A 236-nucleotide genomic window follows, 5' to 3' on the forward strand; every position below is an offset into this window, starting at 1 on the left:
GGGGGAACCGTCCCGGTGGCGTGGCGGGGCGAGGGGGAAAGCGCGCCGCGGAACCCGGCCCGGCCGCCGTTCGAAGCGGTACCGCAGCCGGGGGCAGCCCACGTGCTCCCGCCCGGCCCGGCCGCCGTTCGAAGCGGTACCGCAGCCGGGGGCAGCCCGCGTGCTCCCGCGCGGCGCTCAGCGTTCCGGCAGCCGGCACCCCGCGAGCGGAGGAATAAAGCACAGGACCCCCTGGG

The sequence above is a fragment of the Apteryx rowi genome, unplaced genomic scaffold, assembly GCF_003343035.1.
Source record: "Apteryx rowi isolate R43461 unplaced genomic scaffold, aptRow1 scaffold_254, whole genome shotgun sequence".
In the NCBI taxonomy this organism is placed as follows: domain Eukaryota; kingdom Metazoa; phylum Chordata; class Aves; order Apterygiformes; family Apterygidae; genus Apteryx; species Apteryx rowi.